At 28.0% G+C, this 12460-nt stretch overlaps 1 protein-coding gene and 3 non-coding genes across 8 annotated transcripts in view; 2 read left to right on the top strand and 2 right to left on the bottom strand.

Annotated features, from left to right (window-relative positions):
* nolo (ADAMTS-like no long nerve cord) overlaps positions 1–12460 on the top strand; it is a 206766-nt gene that overhangs the window by 168335 nt on the left and 25971 nt on the right. The gene's annotated exons all lie outside the window — the stretch shown is intronic.
* On the bottom strand, positions 1929–2018 carry TRNAY-GUA (transfer RNA tyrosine (anticodon GUA)). Its single transcript is given in 2 exon segments — positions 1929–1964; positions 1982–2018. It is a non-coding gene; the product is annotated as a tRNA-Tyr (tRNA).
* On the bottom strand, positions 7251–7341 carry TRNAY-GUA (transfer RNA tyrosine (anticodon GUA)). Its single transcript is given in 2 exon segments — positions 7251–7286; positions 7305–7341. It is a non-coding gene; the product is annotated as a tRNA-Tyr (tRNA).
* TRNAY-GUA (transfer RNA tyrosine (anticodon GUA)) lies at positions 8611–8704 on the top strand. The gene is made up of 2 exons: positions 8611–8648; positions 8669–8704. It is a non-coding gene; the product is annotated as a tRNA-Tyr (tRNA).

Below are 12460 nucleotides of genomic sequence, written 5' to 3'. Positions count from 1 at the left end.
TGTGCAGTTAAATAATTCTTTAGAAGCAAAACATAATGAACAAATTCCATTAATTTTTTAATGAATAAAAACGATGAAGAATTCTTTTTTTTTTAGAAATTAGAAAGAATTATTGCGGGTTATTTATCTTTGTTACTAATGTTGTAGTGTTTTATAATATATTAAACAAATTAGAAGAAAAAAATCGTTTCACAAATTATTATACTTCGGATTATATTAATTTATATTTTATTACTGTATAGAATTAAAATTGTCGCCATTTTTTATAAAATATAGTAGTTACGTACGTATAGTAAATGTTAGTACAAAAAACCTGTATGCTTTAACAAGAAAAAAAGTCAATAATGGACAATAGTAAATAATATATAATAATAAAGTACAGTAAAATTTACCCTTGTTTAAAATTTGTAAAAAGATATCTATTTACTATACCTACTTATTGTTGTAATATTGTTTTTAAGTATCAGGTATTATGTAGAAGGACGGAGTACCCAAACTAATTTTTCAGAAATTTTAACGTACCCCTACTTTTATTTTTAAGGAGAACGCACGGGACGTAGCATCATTCTACATTTTTTTATCAAAATCAATTTTTTTTTCAATGTAAAATCTTAGATATTAAATGGTAAAAGGGATGCAGAAGAAAATCGTTGTCCAAAAAGAATCGAATTGGAATATAAGAAAGAATATTTGAGTTTGTTGTTATATTTTATAAGTTATGGCTATAACATAAAATATAATATTTACAGTATAATTTTGTTGAATTTGATTATTTATAAATATTTTTTATATGATTTGAAAAGGGTTATTAGGGGGAGTAGGGACGTAGCCTCCAAGGTTTAGTAACGTTAAACAAGTAATGGAGACGCTCTTTATTTAAATTCAATAGAGTCCCTCTAATTTAATAATGCCAAGTCGAGTACTGTTATGAACACAATATACCATTTGTAAATTTGTTATAATAAAAAAGCTCCTTATTTATTAACCAGTATTGTATGTGCTACTTCAAAGTTCAAATATTACAACACGAGTTTGACAATATAATTATATAATATTATTACTATTTATTATGACTAATATAAATTATGTATATTTAATATTAGCTATTGAGACATTAGGTACATATATAATATATATTATGTTATACTGTACGTCTTATCACAGAATAGATTAAATAGATTTAATCTATTCTGTGGTCTTATACCACAATTTTTTATTTGTACGTTCGACATCGTATCTATACAGATCAAAATAGTATCCAATAAACTATATAGAAATTAAATCGGTAACAATTAATTTGTATAGGTAGTATTTTAATATATACACATAGACAAGTAGTTTTAAAGTATTTCATACAATTTGAAATAGTCAATACGGCTTTTAAAGGTGATTGAACTTATAATACTAATTAAATTATTAAAACTATTAAGATTTTTACATAATCATACCTACTCGAGTGAAAAATGTTAAACATTAAAACACGTAAATAGAAAAATAAAATAATATTATTGAAAATCAATTTATATTATTGCAAATGTATTGTCATAATGAACCCCATAAAAAAACAAAACAAAAAATGATTCTTTAGTTGAAAGAATGTTAAAAATATTTAGTATTGGCTTACTGGTTTTGTAATTTTTTACATAACAACCTTATTTTAATCACTAATCATTACCTATTGGCTATAAATATTATAATGTTATATGTACCTACCTATTGTACAGTGTACACTAAACATTCCAAATGTCCAAATAATTAATTTATAAGTGATACTTCTACTATTGTTAGAACATTTTTTTGGAACTTTTTTTATAAAATGAAATCAAAAACTTGTTTTTTTTTTTTTGAACAGAGCTATACTGTATTTGTGATTAAATAATAAATGTATTCTCTGTTAATGATATTGAAAAAATTAGCAAAAAAATGTTTCCTTCGAGCCGGATTTGAACCAGCGACCTATGGATATCTATGATTTTGTACACTACAGTCCACCGCTCTACCAACTGAGCTATCGAAGGTTATTGTAAATGGGTCGATTTTTACACATTATAACCTTAATTATAATAAATATTTAATAAGATTATAGGTAGTATTAGTATTCACATTCCTGTATACTTAATAATATTGTTATTAATTTATTATTGGTAATTATTTTAACGAGTAATAACTAATAATTAATAATTCAACCACCTTAACTGATGTACAGCTAAGTAGGTATTAAATATTATTTACCTTTTACAGGTATACTTACATAAGTAGTAAGTATATCTATAAATGATAATTTGACAAATACTTATATTTTATACCAACTGATTAAGTTATAAGTATAGTAATTTATATTTATATAGTAGATTGTAGGAACTGACCTAATTAATTTTTGAAGTGGGTTGTACTTAGGAACAATAATGTTTAAACTAAATTTTTATATCAACAGTCATTATAATATATAATATTTATCAATAAATGTTATGAATTTATGAAGTGTGACTTCCGTTTATCTATTTATGTAAACTAGTAAGTAGTTACTTACTTATTACAAACCTCCCTTCTCACATAACATTTTGGGCCCTGTACCAAATATTTTAACTGGACCTATAAAATATTATTTAATACAAAATATGTATTCCTATCAAACTTTTAAAATTTCAAAAATTACCAAGGTACACATTAAATTGAATGGACCTATAAACTCTTGGTCCAACAGTCCTTCCTTGTCACATGTTGTGACAGTATTTTCTTTTAGCGCACCAACTGTAATAAGAATAAGAATAATTGAAAACAAATAGATACAGATACATAGCTAGGTATGACGTAGGTAGGTATAATAATATACTATACATACTCAAATGTTACTGACTCTAACCGTGTATGGTACCCCAATCGATATAGATAGGTGAATCATATTTAATGAATTTGTTTTTGATAGTTATAAGCAGTGGCGCCGGATGAAATTGAAACTGACAGTTCAAATAGTTAGATTGGCCCACCCATTCCTTCAAACGACTGAGCAACAGACTCTACTAATAATATATACGTATAATTAATTGACATTCCTGGGTTTAATAAAAATTATAGTAGTAAGATTAGGAAGTATACTTTAACTCTATTATTTTACCCATCCATTAAATTTTGAAAGCAGTTCAACGGAACTACCTGAAGTACTTGTTCGGCGCCACTGGTTATAAGTTTAAACTATTCAAGACATATTTATCAAAATTTCAAGTATTTTTGGTTTTCTTAAAGTAAGCACCTATATATTAAAAGATAAACACAAAATAAAAACTAACATTTTCGTTAATCTAATTTAAGTGTATCTAATTTTTTTATAGGTAATTTATGTACATATTTTAAAAGTAGAATTATGAATTTCCATAAATAATTAATAATTATTCAAAATAGTTGCAACTTATAAATAACAAATTTTAAAGTATAATTTATGATTAGGAGGTCGTGGTTAACGGTATACCACAATAATATTATAAAATATATTGTTAGGTATATACTATGTCACTATTATTCAGGGATGGGTAAGAATACACAAATACACTGAATAATAAATAGTTACGTGCAGCACTATTGACTGCTAATATAATAAGAGGAAAGGTGGAAGCTATACTTTCTGTTTTTTCGCTCCCAAATCTTTGGTTTCATATAACTGTTTTGAAAATATTTTGAATAACGTGGTCAAGGGAGGGATTTGTGAGTTATGGTTATGTTTTATATACTTTTAAAACTATTACTAAGAGTTGTCCCTATACAGATTGTAGTTCGACCTATTTACTTCTATATAGATACGTCATACAATCGAATTTCGGTAAATCAAATATTTTCATACTTTTTGAAGTGTTGTAAAAAGTGTTTTAGGAATATAACTTAAAATACAATATAATTGTATTTATAATCAATGTTATTAGTTATTACTGTTATTAGTTATTTACCCTAAAATCATCACAGATATTATAATTCAAACGTATTTCAGTATTTTTAGAGATCGAAAAACGTTAAAAGATATTCAAGCGTTATCATAACATTGGTCATCGATATTCGATTATCATTAAATTATAAATGGTAAGAACAATGAAAATGTAAAAAAAAACTTACCTTAAAAAATATTATGTATTTATAGACTAAATAGGCGACAGCATGTCTCACGAGTCACGAGTCACGACGACAATAAGTAATAATTTATGACATTAGGTACCTAAAATACCTATTACCTATATGTTATAATAATAGGGTCTATAATTTATATTGAAGTGTCATTACTCATTGGTATTCCTTCCTGCAACTTTATAATATGGTAGGTCATAGCTGGTATTTATTTTGTCGTACTTTTACGATACCACATATAATATTATACTCTAAAACATTTAATAAGTTAAGTCATACGATTTATCAGAGTTAGTATAGTTTTTCTGTTAAACTTATATTACTATTCTCCTACTTATTATTAATATATTCTACCTTATATCCACACCCTACACAGCATCATCTACCTATAACCTATGCGGCTATATATATGTATACGTGTGTATATTGTGTGTGTTTACATATACAGAGTGTCCCACAGAGATCTGACATTCTGACAAATGAAATAACTTTTGTTCTAACCAATATTTTTTAAAAATTTCTTTTAAATATAATCCATAAACACTTGCGCTACATTTTTAGAATACATTTTTTATTTTTAAATACTGAAAATAAAAAACTTAAAAATTGATAAATTTTTTTTCGAAATATTCAATATAGCCTACAATTTGTAAATTTGATTTTCAGAAAAATTTATATGGTAAAAACACTTATTTAGTCAAAAGGCTGATTTTTTACAATTTTTTAAATATCAATATTTTCGTTAGGTAAATTATAGTAATTTATAGTTAATACATCAGATATTATTAAAATAAATACAATAAAAAAAATAATTAGATTTTAACATGCACTTATTTAAAAATGTTCTTATAATATATATTTTTAAAAAACTTTATTATTATTTGAAATTACAAGGTTTCTAACATAAACTAGATCGTAATTTACTTAACGAAAATATTGATATTTAAAATTTTTTTTAAAAATCAGCCATTTGACTTAAATAAGTGTTTTTACCATATACATTTTTCTAAAAATCAGATTTACAAATTGGCTATATTGAATATTTCGAAAAAATTTTTTATCAATTTTAAGTTTTTTATTTTCAGTATTAAGAAATAAAAAATAAAAAATGTATTCTAAAAATGTAGCGCAAGTGTCGACGAATTATATTTAAAAGAATTTTTTTTTAAATATTGATTAGAACAAAAGTTATTTCATTTGTCAGAATGTCAGATCTCTGTCGTGGGACACCCTGTATATATACTTGTACTAGTTCTACTTGTATCGTTGATATAATTAATAAATATAGGTATAAGAGATAACTTCTGCAATACTTACAGTTCAAAATACTATCTTGAATCGTGGTGTGCATACAAACCGTGTACCTGCATGTTAAGTTAGGTTAGGTTTCAGTATTTTTATAATCACGAATTAAGGGTTCAAAATCATACTGACCCAGATCTTACGGTAAATATTAATATGTATGATCGTGGTGGTGTCGGTGCGTATATAGTGTATACTATATACTATATAGTCTATATTATTATATTATGATGCACAGAATAAAATTATTATCTTAAGAATTGAGCCACTCTCAAATGGGAAACCATCCGATGCGAAAGAATATATCAGATTACAAAATAATAATATACACGAATGTCAGTATGATGTGGCTGATGTGCCTCATCATCATGTCTGTCTCAGCCATTTACGACGGCAAGTTTTTCGACAGAGCCTATTTTGTGGTAATTGTATGTACGACGTAGGTGCTTAAATTCTATACATTTTAACTGGTCACTTGTAGTGTTATCAACATTTATTTTAATAGGAATCTGTTTGCGTTCCTCTATATCTTTTAATATAAAAAATAACTTGTTCTAAAATCTAATTCTAATTTCTAAAAAGATATTCGTCCCCACCCTTTGGCTTTTATTTATAAAAACATGATGTGTTAAATAAATAATTACATGCAGGTTTCTTCATAATATTGTGATACAAACGTATACGACAGGCAGTATACGATGATTAAATTATAAATAATTATGAAATTAAAAATATAAAGGTACGCTCCACTTGTAGGTTATTTTTGAATTTCAAACAAGAATGGAATCCAAAATAAATATTGTTTGCCGTATTAAAGTTAGTAATTACAGATTTGCGTTGCTCAAATTACCTAATCGAGACAGAAAAATTATACTGTGGGCAATCGCGTTACACAATTCAATAATCGAGTAAACATGTATTTCTGGTAAATAAATACTTTGAGTAGTTGGCACTCGTCGCTTCCCACTTCGGCGTTACTAATATACTGTGAGAAATTTTGTAGGTAATGAGGAATACAAAAAATGCGATTCACGATGGCTCTTGGATAATATAAATAAATGTATATTATATTTTATATTTGTAGTAAATGTTAAACACATTTTACGACTTTACGTCATTCACCACTACAGCTGCCAAATCGTATCAGATAGGTTGGGAAGTTATTATAACAATATTATTCGAAGAAAACTGGTTGTACTCAATAATTAGTCAGACATAATATACAAATGTATTATATTATTGCTTTAACGGAGATTTCATTAATATACGTTTATTAATCAATAAATTTTACTATTTTTTTTACTAATTAACATGGTGAATGCAAATATGTGGTGTTGACATTCCTAACGGTCCTCCAGAGTATAGTTGTATAAAATACAAGTACAAAAATACAGCAGAACAATTAAAATGAACTTTTCTGGTAATGAGACCATACTTGATCTTTTTTTCAATTATAAATAAACGATTTTTTCCATTGTATTAAAATACATTTATCAATTCTGTGTGTGAAAAACAATTAACAAAATTATACTGAAAGCAATTATTTATACAACACTCAACAGCAACATTCAAAGTATAATAATAATATGTCAAAATATTATTATTCTGTATTTAAATTATCATATTATATGGTTATCTTGACATGTAATTATATTATATTGATTATTATGATGCGACTGTCAACTCTAAGAACCACTGTTATATAAACTAATAAAAATAAAAAATTGTGTGCGCAAAATAATACTTGCACAATTTGTATTACACTGTTATCGTTTTTTATTCCAATATTATTGATTCGATCGATCATGAACAATAAATAAATCTGCAAAAAAAAATTTTCCTTCGGGCCGGATTTGAACCAGCGACCTATGGATATCTGTGATTATTAGACACTACAGTCCACCGCTCTACCAACTGAGCTACCGAAGGTGGTTGAAAACGGAATAAAAATCAGCATATCTAAATCGACTGCAACTTTTAGACGTTAGGTTCTGTCGTCGCACATTTTATTGTTTTCAGCATTAAGCTTACAGTTTCGCTTTGTGTAGTGTATTTTGTTTACGAGTAGTAGCTGCTACCTATTGGCTATTATAATTTATTTACTTACTATAGTAGGTACCTTCTCACATCGGAATTATATTATGTTTATTGATATCTGATACTAGGGGTAAATCCCAACCCTTTGATTCCTTAAGATATATACCTGTTCCAAAGATTTTCGTTCTCGTTTATCAATTATTAAGGATTATTTAAAAAAAAATTAACTTATACTTTATATTACCATCTAATTTACCTACTGTTCACTTAATAACTAGGTACCTAATATCAGGCCCGGATTAAGGCGTAAGCAGTGTAGGCTTCAGCCTACACAACCACGGATTTAGGGGCACGGGCAAGGACACCGCATACTATCCTGATGTTATTTTAAATTTTTATTTAAATATATCGGAAAGTTGAAATAGTAATAATCAATCATAGATAATATTATTAATATAATATTATCTATGTAATCAATAATAATAAAAAGAAAAGTATAAATTAATGGTTCGTTATTTTTTATAATATGATTATTTTATATTTTTATAACTCTAAAATATATTTTATTTTATTTTAATTTTACGTTTTTACATGTTTTCACATATTATACATGTACATATTGTGGCTAATAAACCTAAAATAATATTTTATTATTTAATCAAGTATCGAGTAGAGAAATGTGTACAATATTTTTTTTAAATAGGGGCACCAAATTTTTTACAGCCTATGGGCACTGTAGATCTTAATCCGGGCCTACTTAATACTATTATGTTTGTGGCTAAGTGGCTTACCTACCTATTGGTTAGGTTGGAAACACCACGTGAGTAATTTTTTGACCATTTGAAATAAATATCTGCTTTACATTAAAACAAATGTCTAATAACTCTATTAATTCTGAAGCACCATATTTTCGTCAAAAAATTGTCCTGCCTATTGTTTACATTATTAAATCGATAGCTGTCATTCCGTCAATTGGTTGCAGCATATTGCCATATGTTTTATTACGGTATGTTCGATATAGATATATCGAGCAAGTTTATTATTATTATGTCATGCACGCTTGGATACTATTATTTAAAATTCATAATATTATACGTGTATCTGCGAACCGCAGAGAAAGTACAAATTGTTTAAGTGCATTAACAAGCCACTTACCCTTCGTCCTTCGGTAGCTCAGTTGGTAGAGCGGTGGACTGTAGTGTTTAATTTAATAACAGATATCCATAAGTCGCTGGTTCAAATCCGGCCCAAAGAAACCAACTTTTTTTCTAATTCGGTTACATGGAAATTTTGTCGTTTAAGTGCAAAAAATAAATTACTATTTAAAATTATTTATATCCGGTTGTCGTATCGCCGCCGTCATAATTTTAAAGCATCAATCTCAACTTTGTTCCTGCTGCAATACAGTTGTTAAAATTGATTATTACCAAAAAGTAAGGCTGTAAAAGTTTTTAACAAGCATACTTCAGAACTTTTTCTTTTTTAAGCGTACAACAGGGAGTCAAGTGACATTTTGAATTTATAATACCTATACAGCTATATTATACAGTATACACGCAATCATAAATATAATTCTAAGCATAAATGGGTTAAAAATTTAAGTGAATTTGAACCTTTGAATTTAATGGGATTTCGTTTTTATTGACCTAACTTTTAACAGAATTGATTTTTATTGATATTAACTTAATAAACAACGAGTTGCTTTCAATCAAATCCTAGTAACGTTTATTTATAAATGATTAAATAATAAATGTAATACAACGATTATTGATGGTAGATACATAGATAGGTACGTAATATATGATAAGAAATTAAAATAAAATAAAAAAGTTCTTAAACTTATTCTGTGTTTCCATACCCAGAGTTATCAAATTATTAAAATAACTTATTTTCACTACAATCAATACTATTGAATATATATTATTTTTTTTTATTAGCGTTCAATTAGCATTATATAGGGCAAAAATTGTATATAAAACAAAAATAGAAACATAGGTACCTATATTGTTAACGGTGAATATGATATTATTGGTAGGTAATTAGGTCAATGAGATATAAAGATAATTTGTAAAATGAAATAAGTTATTTGAGCTTTAAGGTGGAAATGAATGGATTTATTAATAAGGAAAGTACTGAAATAAATTCGGAAAAAGTGTTATCGTTAGTTTAGAGTAATTGGCGAATAGGATATTAATGGAATCGGCGAAAAAAGCTGTGTTAGGGTGAGGTGGTGGTTTGAGAATGTTAGACGTATGTATACTGTTATGTTTGGAATTTGACGATTTTACTAAGCTTTTATATGATGTTTGAGCAGAGATTGTATTTTGGACATCACTTTTAGTTGGAAATGTGATCACCCTCGAAAAGGGCAAACTTGACTGGACTGCTTTTTTTTTGTGCAACTGTCTGATAAGTGATCTTCCTCACATTTAACACAGCGTCAGGGATGATGGCATTAGTTATCGGTGTGTCTGACAGTTATGAACTGGTGTCAACCACTTTTGGTTCTACATTAAACTTTAATTTTGGAGTACAACATTGAAGACAGTTTCAAAACTTCTTAATTGTTGATATTAAGTCTACAAAAAATAAAATCGGTAGTAGCTGTCCGTTTTTAATAACGTCCAAGACTCGACTGGATCTATGAGTCCCATTCCTCAAAAGCATCAAATATATCAGAGAATTGAGATGATGGTTGAGTGGTGAAAATTTCTTATGACAAACATGAAAGGTCAATATGTTGGTGATATAAATGTGTAAAAACAGGCATCAGTGGTCATTAGGTGTTGCGTAATAGTATTTAAATTTAGACGTCCTTGAAGGCGGATAATCGAATAAGAAGATAATGAATTAAACGTGAACCCGTTAAAGCCGGTGAGCTGTACTAAAGTATTTTTAAATGTAGAGAAATTGTTAATGCTTTTGACATAGATTGGTGGAGCCCTGATGTGTTGAGTTGAAACAATGGATTCGTAAATTGCATCAAATACATAATTGCTGATGTCGAGTTCAATTTTGTTGTTCTCCTCGAACACCAAAACAGCAAAATGGTTTGGTTAAAAAATTTTTTGATTTTTTTGTCATTTGGATTCGGTGACAATTACGATGATGACAAATTTGTTTCTTAGGTTTAAACGGAGACACTATAAGTCCTTTTTTGACCGGTTTTTGTTATTCATATAATTTTGTTAATATAATAGAAAAAAATTTAATAATGATCATGACAATAAGAATTAAGAATGTATTTAATGAGCGTACTCAGAAGTTAGAGGTAACGGAGCGAAAAACCAACGACGCAATAACGTGCGTGTTTTCATGTTAAACGTAACTGATGGATTATTGGCAATTTATATATCAAAAAAATCATGTGCTTAACTTAAATTCACGCAAGTAAATTGTTGGTCTCTAGCCATACACGTTGCTTTATTTAATTAATACTGGATTTTGTCGGTTTTGATCTATTTACGTTCATTATTTTTTCCTTCGATCTCGATTGAATATATTTATTTTTTTTTTATTAGTGGGAACCCACGGCAACATAGGCCATTAGGCATGGGGTGGTACGATAGGGGTTGTTATTGTGTATTTGCTTGTATGTTTTAAGTTGGTAAGTTTAACACACGTTTATGTATGTGTGGCAAGGATATGTTGCTGAAAACCCCTAGTGGTCACCCATCCGGGAGCTAGCAACTGCGCCCGGTACGTACGCTCAGTGCGTTTCAGCAGAATGAGCGTACGACCGCGCCTCACTCAGCAACGATTGAATAGTTAAACTATAATAATACATTAATACAGTATATAATAAATATACAAGACCTATAGGTATGATGTTGGTTTCAAGTGCTTTGACGCGGCTCCTTTTGCAAACTCTCGCGACGCCCCTGGGAGCCGCAATGCACAGTTTGAATACCTCTGAGTTATAGTATATTTATACCTATATATTATTATAGCAAAGTGGTGTACCTACTGAACCCTTGTGTAGTGCTCCAGCATGTATTTTACATTTTTACCATCATTTATATGCTTAAAATATCGTTCCTTCGTCTACTGCATACTATTATAGTTGGCGTGTATATAATCCAGTTTATATTATAATGATGACGTATGTGGTCAAGTTCGATATTATTATTATATTATTGTATACATTTTGTTTTATACGTATACCGCGTTTTGAATTCGAGCAAGTACCTCGAAATATTCCATAAAACAATGTCTTAATGACGTTATTATGGGGGACTTATGGTATTGTACGCCGAACGGATTTACAATTATAGCACTGTCAGCGTCACTTTTTTATAGGGTTTGAACTAAAATCGTGTTAAGTCACGTGTGGTATGTAGGTATATTATATTTTATCACCACAAGATAATACAGAGTGCAATTTTTTAACTGTGAATCTGTTGTCAAATGTACATAAGAAAATGTACCGCAGTCATTGTTAAATTTCAACGACAAATACAGATAACCATTTACATTTTAAAATACCACATTAGGTCCTAATAGATTTAAAAAAAAAACATAATTTAAACATATTCCATTTATTTATTATTCGATATTGCCTGGTCTACAATAAAAAAATCGACCGATTTTCATGTGACAAATTTTACCACGACCAGTTTCATACGACCAATTGACTGTCACTGTATAGGTACTCCGAATTACATCAATATACAGCTATGAAAAATGTTTATTTCAAACAAATTTAAAAATGCACAGACTGCAGTGATACTTTCATCATAAAACTTAAAGCTCCGTGCGTTTGAGATATTGCGTACAATTGTACAAATAAAATTAAGAGGACGTCGCATTCGCATATTATGTTGTCTCCGTCTTAACAATAATAAAATAATGATATCAATAAAAACTTATTAGAGAACCTTGATAATAATCTTACATAGTGTCCATTTTTTTTTTTTAAGCTACTAGTATAAAAATTAATTGTTCATTTCACAATATTATATTTTTAATTATATGTATAATATAATACGAATACACCCAATAATTGTATTAG

Source organism: Diuraphis noxia, unplaced genomic scaffold (assembly GCF_037042655.1).
Source record: "Diuraphis noxia isolate RWA-SAM2 unplaced genomic scaffold, SU_Dnox_SAM2 contig0002, whole genome shotgun sequence".
NCBI classification, from domain to species: Eukaryota; Metazoa; Arthropoda; class Insecta; order Hemiptera; family Aphididae; genus Diuraphis; species Diuraphis noxia.
Note: the sequence above shows the minus strand (reverse complement) of the source record. Positions and strands in the feature narration are given on the sequence as shown.